Source organism: Crocodylus siamensis, chromosome 2 (assembly GCF_052110815.1).
Source record: "Crocodylus siamensis isolate JL-2025a chromosome 2, ASM5211081v1, whole genome shotgun sequence".
Classification (NCBI taxonomy): Eukaryota; Metazoa; Chordata; order Crocodylia; family Crocodylidae; genus Crocodylus; species Crocodylus siamensis.
In genome coordinates, this window is record NC_143396.1 from 110,923,000 (window position 1) to 110,941,530 (window position 18,531).

The window sequence follows — 18,531 nt, forward strand, 5'->3', positions numbered from 1 at the left end:
CTCTACTTTGCTGAGAGGAAGAAAAGGCATTTTTCACCTTGGGGCCAATAAATGAGTACTGCAGTTATTCCATGTATGTAAAGAAAGAATTTCATATATAAATCCGTGCAGACACTCTCACACACGTGCATCTGTATGTGTGTATCTATGCACGTGTATATATACAAAAAAAATACCAAAAAAAAACCCAACCCCTTTATACATGAGCAGTCCCTGTCAGAAGCCAGCCCAGGCACATCTTATCCCAGAGATTCCTGTAAAGCACTCAAAATCTGTCAGAAACAGCCTGCAGGATTGCAACGGCTCCTGGGTGATTAATTGCCAAGAGAGTCTGCTTCCAGGTTCCATTACATATAATTGTAATCTTTTCTAAAGGGGCTCTTTTATTAAACCCCCCACCCCAAAAGGGTGGGGGGGAAGAAGTAACTAACATTCCTGAGGTTTAGCACTTCTTAGTCAAGAGCACAGACTCACTTACATAAACATGCACTAAGGAAAGTGTGTTATGTTGTTTATTAGCTGATGATAGATTTTTTTTTTCAGTTAATTTTAACTTTAAGTGAAAATCATTTTACTAGAAATCTGGGAGGAAGTGATGTCTAGCAGTTAAAGGGGAAGACTGCTAGGATTCTTTTTCTCAACCAAAAATTCACTGTGCAACTCTGCAATTCGCTAAGAATACAGACTTATGGCCCATGTTTCTGAAAGCCATGGCATTAACACTCCCATGGCTACCCCACCTCCGCCTACTTTCTGGATGGTTGGTGAGCCCTGCGGGTCTGCCTGGCCTCACACTTGGGATTCAGCATGCAGTCAGATTCGGCACATAGGGTCGTGCCACAGCGAGGTCTGGCACTCAAACTGGCCCCACACCCCTCATTCAGCCCTCAGGGCCAGGTAGGTTTAGCACCACTAGCGTAGATGAGCAAACTCATACTCCAATGTAATTAACATCAATTTTGTGTGTCAGTGTACTGGGAGCAAGAATGGACAGGCAGGCAGTTATCCTTGGATAGTTACACAGTAGTTGGCTCTTACTGTTCCTCACCACTCAGGAACAGGTGAGTGGGTAATAGCTGGGTTGCTTTTGGCATCTAGCAGCCCTGGGTTGAGACTAATGGAATCTGTGCTGGTACAAGATTGCTAGTGTTTTACCCCTGTTTTTTTCCAGAAGTAATTCTCTACTGGGTTGATCAAAGTTACCCCAGTTGACAAGTTTCCATTTTCTGTTCGCTCCTTGTTATAACCATTGCCACCTATATAAATTCTTTACACATCCATATCTGCCTGTACACAAAGAAGTAAAAAGTGAGGGACCAGTCACTTGTGCCCGTGTTGTGGCTGAAATGCAGCCACTCAGATTAACATAAGGTAAGCATAGGGCTGAAACTGCTACTGCAAACCAAGGCACAGAGAGTAGCAAGACTGCTGTGTTTCTGTTCTTCTACATACTGGCCAGCAGAACTGGTCAAGCATGTGGGAGGAGGGAAATTATTCTGAATTTGAATGTGGGGCAAGTAGTGACTCTGAGGAGGGGTGGGCATATTCTTGTGACTGAACGGTTTATTTGTCAAAATGTGAGATTTCAGGTATTCCAGGAAGAAGTGGAAAATAGGTTAAGGTGAAATTTTTTTTGAGGGGGAGGGGGATAGGGAAGAGAGTGACTAGATTATAAAGCAGAGAAAAGAAAGCAATGGATTACGTAAAGGAAGGTTCATCACTTCTTCCTCTTCCTCCTTCTTGTAGCTACTCTAGAATCGTCTAGAAAAGGGGTGGGGAAAATATAGCCCATGGACCAGATCCAGCCCACAGAGGGTCCCTCCATCCCGCCTGGGCCAGGCACCGTTCAGCCCGTGGCACATCCTGCCACCCCCTGGGCATGCAGTGGGGCTGGAGCGGCTCTGCAGCTGGATTGCTTTTCTAGGCAGCCCAGGGGGCGGCTGCTGCCGCTGCAGTCCCCAACCCCATGGTATTGGCAGGAACCCATGCGTGCACAACCCCGGCCCATCCTGACCCCGCTGTGGACTGGGCCCGGTGGAGCAGACCAGCTGGAACCCACGCACACAGTCCCAACCTTGCCCACCATATGCCTACACCAGACTCACCCGCCTACGATGAGCAGTGCCAGCAGTGGCAGTGGGTAAGCAGAAGCCACTGTTCGATGTGGAAGAAAAGCACTCCTGGCCTTCGCCGCTTCCTGGCCCTTCTTGCTTCAGCCACCCGGAGACTATACCTGGGCCTGTGCTTCTCTCACTGCCACTGCTACCCTGCTGGGTGGCCTGGACGTGGCAGTAACGACAGCAGAGAGGAGCCAAAGGCAACCTGGCTGTAGAATGGCTGCAGCAAGAAGGTCCCAGCAGCTGAACTGCCACTGTTCAGCATGGGTGGGCAGTTTGAAAGAGGTGTGGGGAAGGCTGGGGTCAGAGTTGTGCACTCGGGTCCCATCTGGTGTGCTCTTGCTCATGTGAGTCCAGAGTAGGGATGGGGTGAGCTGGAGTTGGGGCTGGGGCTGGGCACTGTTGGCCGTGGTGGGGAGCCACAGGGCATGCAGGGTCTGGGGTGTTGTGGAGGGGGTACTGACTGGCTTGCAGCAGCTCCCCAGAACTGTCTATGTGGCCTGTGGGCCCCAATAGTTGCCCACCCCTGATCTAGAGTCTGTGTGTAATTGCAGTGGTGTCAGTCTAGGTTTACACTATTCAGTTAGGTGAAGTGGTTGTCTCTTCTTCCCTATTGTGAATATTAAGCCATTCATTTCCATTGCTTTGCTGCTTTGAAATTGTCCAAAATGGTTACTAAACATTTTGAGGTGAGCAAAAAGCTTTGTTTCTTTTTTCTTTTCTTTTTTCTTAAGGCTGGCTAATGAACTGAAAAATCGGTTATCTTCATAGCCCTAATTCTGTGACATCAATACTGAGGTATTCAGGCCCAGTGTAACCCTTAACTTCCCTGTGCACTCACTCATCAATAGAGCAGCTCTCCATAGATTTTGGAACTGTAAGGAATCATTATGATAACGCAGGACATAGAAATTCACCCTGTCATTCCACATTAAGCTTTCAGCTTCCTGGCTGCCTGCTACAACCATCCCAGGCTCTGCAGGCTGCTGCCACTTGCCCCAGAGCCCGGGCTGCTCGCAGCAGGCTGTAGGGAGGCTTCAAGCAGCTGAACCAAGATCCACAGAGCCCTGGCTTGGCTCATTGCTGGCAGCAGGTGCACGTGTGTCTTGCGGTAGATGGCAGGGAAGTGACTGGGGTTGCACTGCCACAACAAGGATTGAGTTCCTTGTGTCTTCCCCTGCCATCTGCCCCAAGGTGCAAGTGCCAAGCAAAATGCCACACTCTGGCACATGCCACACTCTGGCACATGTGCCAGGGTTTGCCTACCCCTCAGTTACCCTTTACTGCAGAGGAAGATTTGGATATGCAGGGATCACAATGGGGCCCTTGAAGCTTGGGATAAAATGTGGAACAAATATACAAGTATTATTTTACTGGACTTTAGAATATTTCCACTTAAACATGATTTTCATGAATTACATGCACTCTTTGCAGGGTTGTTGGTTATAGTTGTGTTGGTCTAAGGACGTAGGCAGGCAAGGTTCTTTGGGTAGAAGTGATATCTTTATTAGACCAACTAAATACTTGGAAAAAAGTTCTTTGCAAGCTTTTGGGCGCAAACACCTTTCATCAGGCAGTTTCCCTATGCCAGACAAAGGATGTTTGTGCCTGAAAGCTTTGAAAGAACTTTTTTTCAACTATTTAGTTGATCTAATAAAAAATATCACATTACCTGAAGAGCCTTGCCTGCCTACGCACTTTTTGCACTTTTACAAGCAATGGCTCTAAAAAGATGCATATTCAAGTGTATACTTTGCAGGTAGAAGCAGAAGGCACGCGGAAATGTAAACTGGTTTCATGTTTGTTTGGGTCAGATTCTGTTATCCTTCCTGAGGGCAAATACCTAACTGTAGGTTCAGAGACCATATTTGTAATGTATTGCCTCACTTGGTGACTGTATGAAATTAGTCCTACTCTCAGGATCTGTGTTGGTTTGCTTAAATATATTAAGGTGCAAAAAACAAAATTCAGAGTAGCAGTTACTACGTAATTTTATAGTCTTAGGCCAAAGATATTAGACCCCAATGAGAAATGTAAATTGAAACCTCTAGGTATTAATAATTTGGGAGTACATCATAAAGCTTTTATTTGGTCCAAAAAAGTCATCAAGGGGTACTGAGTAGGATTTTTAGTCATCAGCTAGATTTTCAGTCACATCTCTGTTTACACTCATGCAAAATTGCTTGCGTTCAAATTTGTGTATACACAATGCAAACTTGGATACCTGTGCATTCACTAACATATGCCCATGCTCTTTGAGTGCGTCTGCATGTCACCCTATGGCAACATAGTGACGCGCTGTGGCAACATAGCGATCACACGGGTCTACATGTGATCAGCAGCTACATCACTGTATTGGCGTGCTCCCCCAGTATAGTGTGCTGCTATAGTGATGTAGCAGTGAAATCTAGCTATGTGCACATACTGCGGCATACTAAAGCACGGCGCTGTAGTAATGTCACCATAGAGTGATGTGTAGATCGATTCACCCTTTAAGTAGGTTTTTTGGTCTTACTAATACTTAAGTAGCTCTTTAAGAGTGCTTATAATAGGTCAGATTCTGAGCTCAATAATTATGATGTACAACTGGAGTAACTCATTTGCTTCATTGGGTTTATCTTAGATTTGCATGACATTTAAAGGAATTAGACTCTTCCACTGGTAGTGGTGGGGTAGATGCTTGTCTATTTGATATCAAAAGTTTTACTTATTTAAAATATCAAACATAGCTTGGAAATCCGCTGGGTCTACTCTTTCAGAGTAATTGCTTATAGAACTGCTTACCAAGGGAAGTGACTGAAACCCCATTGCTTGAACTATTTTAAAACTAGTCTCAACAAAACACCTAGAAATGTTCTAATGTGAACAATTTACTACATGTAGGGAACTGAACAGGATACCCTAATCTGTCCATTTCAACACTAACTTTTTGATCATTTTGAAGAAATTAGATTGTCTGCATTTAGTGGTAATGAAATTAATGAAATATTAAATCACTAGTTCTTATACTGAGGACTAAGAAAATTGTTTGAGGCCTGTGTTCGCTCCATGGCTTCATCTGTGTTTCTAGGATGCCATTATTGTACTTACTTGAGCCAGTAAATGTGGCAGCCAGCTCTTTGATACAAGGAAGATAGGCTGACATTTAACCTTCCTGCTCCTCCCTTTGAAGTTCAAGGGGGAAACAATGAGTCTGCGAGCAGTTCCAGTAAGAACCTCTCTCCAGTGAGGAGTGGAAGGTGTCAGACCTTGATGCTGTTTTACACATCCATTATAGTTGTTTTACATTTACCATTTTAATAAAACAAAACTTGTGGGAGGCAGGTCTTTCTTTTTCATATTCTCTCTCAATTTTTTTTTAATATGAATCAAATTCTGAGGTGGAAACACTGTAACAACAGGGCCAAATACATTCACTTACAGGCACTTAGGCACCTGAGAGAAGGAAAGCATTTTGAAACGGAAGTATTTTACATAAAGAAGAGTAAAGCAGGCTGTGGTTGAGTCTTTGCAGACTGTTACAAACTTTGGTTTCACCCCAGAATAAAGAACCCATTGGCAGAATACATTACAATCTTTATGAAATTCATTGTGAGAAAACGAACAATTTGATGTAGCCCCTTAAATGCCTGTCATTTTATGTTAATTAAAAATACTGCTGCTTTCCAATATTTACAGTTTTGGCTGGTCAGGAAATATTATCAGTCTTTGGATTTTCTCACATGATTTCAGTCTTTCTGGTTCTATATCTTCAGTGACGAAAAATAAGAACTCAAAACCAAATAACATCCTTTAATATCTCAGAACAGATTTAAATTTGATGTCTTATTTTGTGCAAAGGTCAGAAGTTATACTTCTTGAAGTAACTTTGGCTTGAAGTAACTTTGGCTTATATGTTTTCTTAGGTCACCTACACTTCTGCTGTTGTTCACCAGGGTTTCTACATGTGATTCTGAGTTGTACTAAAATAGAAGCGGAGCAATGGCCTGTCTATGACAGTGGCAACTTAGTAAATAGGAAGAAATACTTCTTTCTTAAGAGAAGTTAATCATCAAGTTAATTATGCTTTTTGTAGAGATAAGTCAGTTCTCCTCCCACTTAGTGGAGCAGTAAAATAATATGGGCTACGTGCAGACATTCAGGAAGGTTATGGAGAGGTTGGATTGGGTTAAAAATAGCCACCCAATCTAACTTAGTTTGCCCAGGGGCAGACCTTACACTTAGACCTGGTTTCAATGATCAGAAATCAAACTAAACCCACTACAAGGCAGACATTTCACACTCACAGACAGGTCTAAAAATGGCATAACCCCGTCTAAGATAGACCTGGATCAAATTTAATTGATCTAGATTAAATCGGGGCATCGAACTTCTACACGGTTACCTGCGCAGCTCTGGGGCTGGGAAAGACTACCTGCTGGCCCTGTCCGCCAGGCTGTTTCTCCTCTCCACCACCCTGGCAATGGGTCTTTTATCCACCCATTGTCCTCCAGCCCACCAAACCCCCCATCCAAAAAGCTACTTCCAGTGCCACTAAGATTAGTGTTTGCCACTGCTAGGAGCTGAGGAAGTAAGTATCACTGGGGGGGAGGGATAGGTATGTAGGTTAATTGGGTGGGGGTTGGGGGCTAAAAATAACCTCTGGTCCCCCGTAAGGCTCCCTGTGAGCCCTCCTGATCTCCCCCAAACCCTCCCAGACCTCAGCAACCCCCCATAGACCCCACCTGCCCCCAGATTGCTCCTGTGGATCCCACCAGCTGCCCCAACCCTGCAGACATCACTAGCCCCCCCATCTCCCCAGTCATTCCTTTGGATGCTGCCTGCCCCCATTCCTCTTCAGATGCTGCCTGTCCTCCCATTGCCCTGTGGACCCCTGATCCTCCCATCCCCCAAGCTTGCTCGCTCCCCCAACACTCTCTACTAGCCTCCTCATCCCGACTTATCTTGGGGTGGCTATTTTAAATGCGATTTAAATGCACCTGCACTTAGCCATTGTGTCTGATACAGCCCATGGAATATACATACAGGATATTGAACATCCCATGACAGTTGAATGTGGGTTTTTTCCCTAGAAAAAAAAGAGTTGATTTGGAAGATACAATGCAGTACATGGAAGGATTTCACTATCTTGACATGACAAATTGCAGCTGGGTACAAGTCAAAACAGTGACTGAAATAAAATGATGAAATACTGGCATTGTACCTAATGAGTGAATAGGGGTGCCAGGTGGCCACTAGTCAAGGAGAGGCACTTGCCATTTGTCTGTAAAAGGATAAGTTACATCTTTTGTTTAGTTTTGTTTTCTTTGCTGGCTCCTTTGAAATAAACATTCTTACTGTTTGAGTTGTGTGGCATCTTACTGGGAGACCAAACCATCTGTTTTCCCCTCCTTTTTACCATTTCTTTTGGTTAATAACGACGTAAAATGTGCCTTTTCCTTACAAAGTACTGCCATTTGATATTGCACATTCTTCCTGAACACCTGCTGTCAAACGCATCAAGTCTTTTCTTGTCAGCTTGCACAATGCTCCAGGTCTTGAGCAAGACCGACATGACAGAAATGTTGTACAGCCTGAATTTTAGAAATACACATATAATGAAAAGTCCTTGTATCAGATATGATAATAGATGAATACTGTGCTTTGTAGGAGTCAGTTCTGGTACCCCAACTATTTGAATATAATGCTTAAAATAATAATTCTTAAATAGGTTAAGAAAGCATTTTACCCCAGTTTGAGAGAAAATTTGAGATATTCTGTAACAAGAGCAGAGAATCTTCCACACAAATCTTAGGAACAAGGAAGAAGGTTTAGTATCCACAGGAAGACGGAAGCTGGCCAAAGAACAGCAGATGCTGACTCAAGGGCCTTATTACAGGACATCAGCCTTTCTGGCTCAGTGCAGAAGCCACCTGGGCCTTCACTTTACTTCAACAGGGGGGAAATCTCACAAAAATATAAAATGTACCTATCCCTTGTCCTGATGCAGGCAACCTAATATTAATGTAATGTGCCTGGCTTCTGATTTCATTCTGAAAGCAGTTCTGATGGTAGAGAAGTAGGTTATGGTATATATATCTGCTATTTAAAGTCACAGTGACATTTAATTTTAGATTCTAGTTTACTCTTCTTGGTATAAAAAATAGTCTTGTTTCACAGGGGAAAGTCCCAAAAATTACATAATTTAATCTATCAACAAGAACACATTGTGAATTGGAAGGGAGGCAAATTGGCGTCCATATAAGGATTTAGTCCTTTTCAAAGACGTGGGAATCCCTGGAAGCCTTTATGGTAACCAACGGTGTAATTGAAACTCCTACTACTTTCTGTACTGGATGTAACAAAAGACATAATAACCTTGGGCCCCTGTTAACAGATTTTCAATACCTCCTTCAGCTAGTGACTAATCTAAGACATGAGACACAAGTCTCAGAAGTATTCAAGAAACCATCACTTGACATAGAAAGTTGGTGTCTTATCTCCATATATTGAAAGCAAGACAGGTGTCATTAGCTGTGTTAGTCTGAATTCTGGCAAAAGGCAGAACAGTATAGCTCCTTAGAAACTAACTGGTTCAGAGAGGCATAAGCTTTTGTAGATGACAGCCTACTTTGTCAGATGCTGTATGTAGGCTGCCATCTACAAAAGCTTATGCTTCCCTGAACCAGTTAGCCTCTAAGGTGCTACACTGTGCTGCTGTCATAAATGGAGCCAGGATTTTACAACAAATGGGGGTGTAGTTGCAGGGACCTGTGCTGCCAGGTAGGCTGCATGTCCCCATTCCCAGCCTTCTCCAGGCCACCAAACCCACCAAACCAGTTTAGCATGAATGCAAGAATGGTGGGAGCTGCTGGCCCATCCACCACCACTGCCCTGGCTGCTGCCACTACCCAGGGTGCGGAAACTGCTTGTTACACCTGTTACTTTGCCTGGTTTACCTCATGTGCAACTGCATCATGACCCAGCTCTCTTACTGCTTACCCCAAATCAGCTACTTAATGCAAGGCTAAGGTGAGGCTGATGTAAAGACAGAAGCACTTCAAAGAACTCGCCTCCTCTGAACATCTGACCTCAAGATTAAGTTAATTAGTATATAGCCTTTCTGGATTATTTGCTTTAGATGCTGAAATGAAAATAAACAAAAAAACCCACCCAGTTTGTTTGCTACAGGCCAAAAGTTTGTGCCTTATCCTGACCTCATGAGGCCGTGATGACCCATGCATTTGTGACCTCTAAGCCTTGTTGTTGCAGCTCATTATTATATCTTGGAATGAAACGGTGCTGAACAATAATCCAAAAAGTTGCCAGCCCACCTGCTGAACAAGACAAATCTGCTTCCATTGAATGCAATTTCCAGCTCAAGGTTTCTATCATTATAAGCAAAGTGTTTCATGGATTGGTCTTTTGTGACCATGACCAGCTACTTTCTAGCACAACAATGAAATTGTCAGTTGACCAGAGGGAGGCTCTTGATTGTAGAAACAGCACTTTTTACAGAAACTAGATTTAGGCTATGGGATTCACACCAGCAAAAGACAGGAAGGATGGTGAACTAAAAAAACTAATTTGATTTTTTTCAACTTTGTTTTACTTTGATAGTTTCTTCATTCAGAGTATTTCCTCTACAAATAAAGAAACAGAAAAGATACCACAAACTATCAGACAATGAAGCTTTTTTGTATTGGCTACAGGGTGCTTGTTTTTAATTACTTTAAAGAATCTCATACTGTGGTGATAAAAGTTGAATAATTACATTAATAAATTTAGAATTCATGATGTATGTATGGTACCATAGTTTTCAAGACTGTTTTGTCAGTAGCAGCTTCAGTTACAGATCATCTTGGTTTAGATTTGAAGAGTTGAATCATAAATTGTTCTGTTCCTTCCAGTTCTCTTCCTATTGTTTCAGGTCTGATCACAAGGGACTCCTGGGACTGGACTAAACTACCTTTTGAAACATTCTGTAGTTTCTGTATTAAGGGGTTTTATTTAAAATAAAAATATCCCTATTTAGTATAAAAGCACATTTCCATTTGTGAAGATTTATTGCAACAGGGAACATTCAGTACCAATTGTCTGAACTAATTTCTATTGTCTACTGTCTCTACTCTACTTGTGCAGTTTTCATTTTGCTAGAGAAAAATTATGTCAAATTTTGCTGGCCTCCCAGTGTAATATTATTTTTTTTCAAATGTCAGGTTGTATGTAGTAGTACTGAGGAACTGAGTTGCTCTAGGATTTAGTCAGAAAGAAGTCAGTAGGCTGTGGCAGTAGAAATGTGTAACTGGCTAAGCTTTTATGTTCCAGTCTCACAAAAACCTCTCTGCTTATCTAATTAGCATACTACTGGCAGTGTCTTTTTAATTCTGCTTTGCCTGACAATATACTTCTTGCTGTGGCTAAACATTATTCTGACAAGCTAACTAATGACAGATGCTTAAAAAAATTAATGGACCCCTAAGGTTAATTTTAGTTTAGGAATTAGTACGTCTGTTCTTAGCAGGAACCATAAGTAATTTGCCTGAGTGTTACAACTTTAAGTATTTTTCCCCTGAATTAGGGAAACTAATTACATAAAAAGTTACATTATAGAGGTTAGGGACAAGGGACAAAGTCCTTAACATTACGGGGGCAAGCCTGTTGCCTGTTGTCTAGCAGAGAAACACACCTCAGATCTGTGTGCAGTACCGCCAGACACTTGCAGAATTCTACAGAAACTAGCTGTCACGACTGGCATTGGTCCAGTTAACAGCCTGAAGGTCACCTATATCTATAAAGGAAACTTCAGAGGATAGTAAAAGATGGTTCTAGTGGGGAGTTTTGGGGCCTACTCCAGCTCCAGTGGCCTCCTAGCTAGATATCCAGTGCCAGTGCGTCAAGAGGGCCAGGATCCAGGGGCACAACTACCCCAATGCCACATCTCACCTATAGTTCTCTGTCTAGTGTCAGTGGATAGAGCAAGATTCTCAGCATTGGTATTAGCATTGGACAACCTTAGGGCAGTGCAGAAGTTCTTCTTCATGTTGGTACTCTAAACACTGCCATTATATTCGTATCCAAAATGTCCTACAAGTTTGACATATTGTCAGCTTTTTGTATAGCCAGGATGACCTCTATTAATGAGATACTATTAACCCCTGAGGTATAGTGTATCCGGGCATTAGACAGGTAGACATTGGAGTTCAGTGCCCATGGCTACTCCATGGAATTCCACTCTGTGTGTCCTACATGTAACCTTTCCCTTCTCTGTTCAGGGAAAAAGCCTCTACTCCCAATATTTACTCAATACAAATAGAAAAAAGGGGACTTCATCCAGGAGCTAAGGAAACTCGGCAACTTATATACTGTCAGGTTCAAGACAATCTTTCTTGCTCCCACTCTTGAGTTGTAAGATGCACACTGACATATTGCTGTTCATTCGGCCCATAAGAAGTACCTGATATTCATAATGCGGCTCATTATCAAGATAAGGTTTTGTCTGTTAGTCTCACTGAGGCTGTTCACCAGCTTCATGGTAGTTTATAGTGTTATCAGCATGGGGTGATCTCACTGGCTCTACGTTTTCCAGTGATCAGCGACAGCCTAGTAGACTTTCTGAGCAGAAATTGGTTAACCAATAAGTGGAAATCCATTTCACACCTGATAGTCTGTCAGTGGAGGATGCCCGCCATAGTCTTGCTCACCATGATGGATACAACCAAGTGTTAAAAATGCATTTCCACCTATCCCCCCTGATTTCCAGAATAATATAAAAAATGAGATGGCTTAGAAATTGTGATAACTCCATAAAGGTGGATATATTTGGTTATCAGATCTGCTGCAAAGATCCCTTGGTCTTCATTTGCCTTCTGTCTTGTCCAGGCCTAATAACACAGGCTGCATCTACACGTGACTATTAATGTACAGCAATAAACTCCAGCACATATCACGCCAGATTGTATTGCTCCCAGTGCCGTGGTTTACATGTGCACCTGGGACAGTAGAACATCGAGCTTGGTTGAAGCAGCCCCAGCTGGCAGGGGGCTCAGGGTGTCAGCCTGCCAGCCCAACGTGCTGTCAAGCAGGCAGCCCCCATACTGAAGCACCCTTCTGCCCCAGCCAGCCAGATCAACGTCTGCATATACGTTGCCGCGAACAAAAAAACTCTGCAGCAGGATTGTATTTACAAGTACTAACCTACTTGGGAATTTATTAGTTTCCTGGGGGCTAATAGGGCTGCACATATAGATGCCAACATTTACTGCACAGCTAATTAGGCAACTGTGTAGCAAACCCCCAGTTTTTCTTCTTTTATTTATTTTAAAATGCATTCCCTTCCTTCCCCAACCTGACTTTTTCTCTCCCTCTCTATTCCCTATAGATAAGTATAAGTAAGCTGAGATGTAGGATAAGCTTTACCATTTTATTTTAGGTAGTAAGTTTTATTTTTCTCTCCCTTTTTTGCAAATAAGTTCCCTGCTATTTTGATATCGATACCCACTGTTCTATAAGTGATAATAATTATGTTTGTACTGTTTTTCTATTGTGTGATTACTGTTTTAGGCCTATATATGTAAGTTAGCGTAAGTCATGTCAAGTTTCCATTTTGTATGTCAAGCCTCCATATTGTGTCCTCTGTCCAGGCTTCCCCTGTGTTGCAGCTGTATGATTCATGTACCCCTCCCATGTAAATTGGTTCCCGGATGAATGAGAGTAATTGGGAATGATTGAAATACAATGGTAGCAGGCCTCTACTGAGTGGCCTGTAATGACCAGGCCATCACCTCACATTGATTCATCCAGGAACCATGGACCTCACCCAGGAACAGAGACAAGAACCCAGGATTTGAAAGACAAAAGACCCTGCAGAACCAGCGACTCTACCATTTTACCCCACCATTACAGACACCTGAAACTGCACATCCCTGTACGGAGCACACATGCTCAGTATACCAGGAACTGACCCGTGCCTGGGCATGCCTCCTGTCACTAGGGTCACACAAGGTCTGCCCCTATAAAAAGGGGCAGTGAAGACAGACCCAGTGGGATGCCCTTTCCATCTGGACCAGCACCATGCCGTACCACCTATCCACCCAGAGGCCCTGCCAGTGACCCCCCTCTGGAAAACACCTGTTGGGCAAAGATCCCTTTCCAGCCTGGATAGGTAACTATCACCCCCTCACCCCATCTTCAACCAAGGACTCGGACTCTGCTTGTCTTCCCTACCTGGACTCCGGCCCTTCCACTGATTCTCTTTCTTCTGCTGCCATTGTGAGTGCTTGTGTGTGTACACCAATAACTTCATAGGGCTGTGTAGTGTGTTGTCTGTTTAATAAAACTGTTATTTGGACCCCTAAGTTGGGTTTTGCTTTAGTATGGTTTGGCCCTGCTCCAGTCTCTGCTCCTTGCCCCTCTAATTTCCGTCACATTTCTCCCTCTCCTGTTTCTGGCTCAACACCACCTCCAAAACCTGTCCTGAGCTCCTCTCTGCCTCCAACCCCCCCCTGTTTCTTTGCCACTGTCTTATCCCCACTGCCTTTTCCTTTTCCCCTGAGCAACCAGGTTTCTGCCTCAATTTCTTTCCTGGCTGTCTCCTCCTTGCCACCACTTATCTGTGCCCCCCGCCTTCGCCATATCTCAGCTGTCTGCCTCAATTTCCAGCCCCAGTCTACCTTAAGTAAACCCCAGCCTCAGTTCCTCAGCCAGCTTATCTGTAGTCTACCAGTTCTAATCCCGGTTCTGGCAACTTTCACTCCCTGCACTTTAACTCTCTCTCTCACCTGCACCTTCCCCCAAGTGTCCCAGGTACCCCAAGCACGCACACACACACACACTGTACCATCCAAATTAGGAACTTACCTGTGTATATGTGTAGGTGAGTTGTATGTGTGTGAACTAGTGTGTGTGTGTGTGTGTGTATGTGTATATATATGTCATTGTGTGCATGATATACGAATTAGTGATCTGTGTCTAACTTTTGTGGTGTATAGTGTATGTGCTTGAATTGGTGATAGGTATGCATGTGCCTAGGCTGGTTTGGATGTGTATGTGCCTGACCTGGTAGTGTGCGTATGTATGTACCTAATTGATTTGTGTGTTTGTATATGTGCAATTGTGTCATGCACTCCTGTCTAACAGCGCAATATTAAGATCCTGAGAATTAGCCTGACCCCACAGGGCAACAACTGCAGTAAACATATAGTGTAGACACACCCACAGAATCCCAGTCTGATACTGCACCACAGCATGCATAGTTGTTGCATCTGACAAACTGGATACTGGGCAGATGAAGAAGACTCATGGAGACTGCTGTGTACTGTTTAAAGAATTTTCTTTGCAGAGTAGGAGTCTCTTTGTACTCTTACAAATAGGAAAAAAAAATCATCATATTGGCAATTCAGAATAATAGTAATCTAGCTGAGTACATTCGGTGTGTGTCAGAAATGTTTTACTTCCACAGTTGCTATAGGGTAAGTAATCATTCCCTTCCAATGGACTGCTGAATTATATTAAACATAGATGTAGATAGTTTCTATTGTAAAGATTTACATGTGACGTTGAGTTAGCTTTGTATAGAACACAGTGTAACCGCTGATCATGTTTTACCATAAGAATGGCTTCAAGAAGTGTCCTAGCCTTAAGTCTGTGTTATTGCTGAGCAGATTATAGAGTTTAAAAAAAATAAAATGAGAGGGATTATCAAGATTTAGAAGTGGGGAAAGATAATCTTATAGAGCCGTGGTTCTCAAACTTTTTCTTTTCTTGGACCACTTGAAAATTGCTGAGGGTCTCAGCGGACCACTTAATCTCCGTCATCAGAAAAAATAAATTAAGTGCAGGGCCAAGTACAGATATTCTCGATTATTCCACAGGCTTTCTGCGGACCACCACCTGAACGGAGCTTGGTCCACAGAGCACAATCTGAGAACCTCTGTTATAGAGGAAAAGCAGGCCGGGGAGTGAAGAGATGCAGACTTTTTAATCATTATGCCATCAGTTTTAAATTATATTTGTAAATGATGTTGGGAATCTTGATGAAAATTTCGTAGTAGGACACAGAAGCACTCTTACATCTCTGTCCACCAAACTAATGAATTTATACTTTGGATATATTTGGTGTCTCATGAGAATTCACAGATGTATCCTAAAGTAAATTTCACCATTCGTATCCACGAATTGTGTTGTTTTTAACAAAGGCAGTGATGTTCAGTATATGAGCTTCTCCTTAGCATTTAGTCAGAGGTGGGTGGTTCGGCCCTATGTTCCCTCAGCTCTGCTATAGGGGGCTGTGGGCATTGGTTCTTAAATTGCATGGGGAAGCTATCTCTCGGGCAGCATATTCAAAGCTGGCGGCTGTCAGCTTCCCCTTGCTATCCTCACCGCTCTGCCCAGTGGGGCAGCAGGGGTAGGGATTGCAAAGGACTCAGGATTTGGACCCAGTCTCTGGGAGGCTGTTCCCAAACCCAATTTCTAGCCCTGTCCGGCTTTTCTTTGCCCCCACTGCCAAGCTGAGTGGCACAGGCAAAGATGTCAAAGCTCTTGGGTTTGGGAACTCAGGTTGGGGAAGCTAGTGCTGCCCCAGTTCTCAGCCTCGCTGGCTTTAAATCACAACCCCTTTCCCCCTCCACCACAGCTCGTGACCCCATGGGCTTTAAATGCCAAGGAGACAGGGTCAGGGAGGTTGTCCCTACCCCTCAATCCATGCATTGCTGAACACAAGACTGTTCAAAAGCTGGGAGGCTGCATATTGGCACTCTGTCCCCCTCCCAGGTTGGGGACAGAATACGTTATCAATTAATGGGCTTCCCTAAGGATGGGGGTGGCCAGAAAGCAGCCCCTCTAGTGGTACCTGGCTGGAGAGCTTGCCTGTGTAGGTCCCTGTCCAGAGGACTGGAATACATGTACACTCCAGCTCCTGGGCTATTTTTCTACCAGTAACAGTTTCAGAGAAATTCTTACCAGTAGAAATGATCGCCTGTCTGTGGCCCTTTTCTTCTTTCTCATATGCAAGTAACAAGGCTTTAAGTTTGTGCTCTATATCACCAGTCAGCTGGATAGATGATTTTTTGGAACGTGATATTGGATAAAGTAAGATTTTTGGGAGGCAGGTGAGATTCATAGCCCCCATCTCATGAAGTGCAGAGGTAGTAAGTACCTGCCTTTTCAGGCCTTCATTCTTCTGAAATCAGGGCTCAATACTGAAACCTCTTGCCACAGCTATTTTTTGTAGTTTAGAGATGATATGAGCTGAGATTAGGAGATTGGGGTAGAATTTTTCAGGCCTCAGACTTGGAGAATGTACTCTGTGGGTCACCTACTCCTGTGGTCTCATGCAGAGAAAAAATGCAGAAAAGATTTTGACTGTTAATCACTCTGTAACACAGTTCCTCCTCTCTAAAACAGGGATTACAGCAGCACTGCCATTTGTCTGTCTTGTCTGTTTAAGCTGCCAGTTCTTCAGAGCTCAAACTAGCTTTCACTTTTGTATGCTTCTTAGTACAATGGGGCACTGTCCTAGCTGAGGCCTTTAAGCACTACAGAAATACAAATTTAACAATACTTTGCCTTTTAAGTAGAAAATATGGTAAAGAGTTTATCAAAATGTGTCAGTATTTTTTGCTTGAGCCACCATTTAGGAGTGATGGAGCACTTAAGGGATTTCATTGCAGCTCCAGAAACCTAAGATCAAGCCCTAGACTTGTGCCAATTAGTCTAGCACAGTCATTCAGGCTATGTGTGTCAAAGGCAGCCAGACATGATGGTATGTTGTTGGCCAGAAAAGCTGGTAGGCCCTCACTGCACGTCAGATGGGCCTCAAGGTTCAAGGTTTCTTTGAAAACACAACCATTCAAGCATTCTGTGAAGACCAAGTGAAAAATGTTATCATATCTGGATTCCATTTTGAACTTTAATGGATTAATATTAACTATAATGTTAATGTTATAACATTAATGTTATAGTCTCTGTATTCCATTTTGAACTTTGTGAAGTAGTTCTTCTCCTGTTTTAAAATACCACATCTTAGAATTTAGTGCCTTAGTTGGCTAACATTGTATTTTCTGTAACCTAGCTGCGTTCCCCTCCTCCCCCCCCAATCCCTCCTATGTTAGTCCCTCGCTTGGGCAATCTGTATTTCCCTACTGGCTTTGTCATTTTTTGGGGTTCATAACTCTTAACATCTACTAAATTAGTACCACTTTCCTAGTTGGTACCAGATGACTGAATCCCCTTGAAGCCAGAAGATTTTACTAACTGTATCAGCAGCATTGGGCTTTCAGCTAAATTGTCTTCCTAGGAAATGTCCTAATTAAGTAGGCTTCCTAATTTAAATCTGCCCTGATTTAAGTGAAGTACACCATTGAACTCGTGTGAACATTCTCTGTTTTTGGTAGGTGATAGGATTAGTTATAGGCATTTTCTTAAGAACAGAAGAAATACAGTTGCAGTATGATGCCACCCTTCGCAGCCTAGTCGTGAAATATGCACGTTCTTCCTTCAAATGTGTTGGCAGAACATGGAAGTGCCCTAATATAAATGATTTAGATGCTGGAGTATAAAACATGCAGCATTGTCTCTTTAGCTTGTTGAGTCCCTAAGTGAAGCCATGGGTGCTCCTGTGGATAGCTAGATGGGGTACAATGTACTCTAGTACACTTTCTGTAGTTGAGAATTGTCATGGTTTGTTTTAAAAATAACAGGACATCTCTTAACATTCAGGGTACATTTTTCCAGCCTGAAGCATCATAGCAGTCTTTTTAAAGAAACTCTAGGAAGGGTGTTAACTTGATCAATGCTGTGTAGGAAGGAAGGCTCTTTCCTACTATTTTTTTCACTATGACTTTCACTGACATGATTAGGCTGGGAAAAGACTTACTGGCTGACAGCCCAGGACAACCGTGCAGTATCTCAAGTCATCTGGAACTCAAACCACACTGCCCAAGGGAGAACCATAACATAAAAACAATTTAGGTTATATACTGAAACTTATAAACATGGTTCAGTTAAAAATGTATTTTAAATAGTATTTGCATGCACTTGGGTTATATGTTTCCCTGAAATGGATGTTCTTTATGAGCTAATGAAACTTTAAAAAAAAAAAAAAACAATTTCCAAAAATATGGAAGACTTTTCCAAAAACATAGAAATGATTCCCTTTCGCCTCAAATGTTTAAAGAGTTGGCTTCCAAAATATTTTTGACTTCCTTATAACATAATGCAGAGGTCCTGACACAGACAGAATTCCCATTGCCTCCCATATGAGTTTTGCTTGAATGAGGGCCTCAGAATTTGGGCCATTATTCAGCTTAGAAATTTTACATAAAAGACTTGGACTTTTTTTTTTGCCTTTAGAAAAAAACAGGATACTTAAATTGTGGGGTGGGAGGCTTTATTTATTTTATATGGCTATTTTTCAGTTTGTAGTTAGGGATGGGGT

At 42.9% G+C, this 18,531-nt stretch overlaps 1 protein-coding gene across 1 annotated transcript in view; it reads left to right on the forward strand.

The window, feature by feature from the left end:
- The window catches only part of AFG2A (AAA ATPase AFG2A), a 343,648-nt gene that overhangs the window by 259,328 nt on the left and 65,789 nt on the right, over nucleotides 1-18,531 (forward strand).